This window comes from Pleurodeles waltl, chromosome 12, assembly GCF_031143425.1.
Source record: "Pleurodeles waltl isolate 20211129_DDA chromosome 12, aPleWal1.hap1.20221129, whole genome shotgun sequence".
Taxonomy (NCBI): domain Eukaryota; kingdom Metazoa; phylum Chordata; class Amphibia; order Caudata; family Salamandridae; genus Pleurodeles; species Pleurodeles waltl.
This window is the reverse complement of record NC_090451.1, coordinates 6,249,285-6,249,789: the sequence shown is the minus strand read 5'-3', so window position 1 is coordinate 6,249,789 and position 505 is coordinate 6,249,285. Positions and strand designations below refer to the sequence as shown.

The 505-nt window shown below is 45.5% G+C and overlaps 1 non-coding gene across 1 annotated transcript; it reads left to right on the top strand.

Annotated features, from left to right (window-relative positions):
• Nucleotides 1-211: 211 nt before the first annotated feature.
• TRNAI-GAU (transfer RNA isoleucine (anticodon GAU)) lies at nucleotides 212-285 on the top strand. Its single transcript has one exon. It is a non-coding gene; the product is annotated as a tRNA-Ile (tRNA).
• Nucleotides 286-505: the final 220 nt, after the last annotated feature.

Here is a 505-nt window from a genome sequence, read left to right as displayed (position 1 = left end):
CCGGCAACAAGCGATGTTACAAAGATATCACAGCACACAGTGAGATTGAGTGAAAGAAGAGGCACTGAGGCTGGCGTGCAGCACTCCACAGCTCTTGTTATTGTAATCCAGACAGGGGGCGGAAGGAGAAAAGTATGAAGGAATTGCGATAGTGAGACCACCTCTTCTTTGTGTCTGCATTTCATGGAAAAAGGATATCTGTAGTACTCATGGCCGGTTAGCTCAGTTGGTTAGAGCATGGTGCTGATAATGCCAAGGTCGTGGGTTCGATCCCCATATGGGCCAGTATTCATTTTTTTCTCTCAACTAAACTCTTTTTTTTTCATTTAATCAAGCTCTTATAAATCCATACACTCTGTTGCTCCAGTATACGTTCACTTTCCATTAGTCCTTCTTTTGCCACTGCTGACCAAAGCTCAAGCCAGCAGCGCCCGTAGAACAACACAAGTGCAAGGGATTGTCTCTCCAAGATGGAGACACTGCCTCAGACTATGTCTCGTGAGAG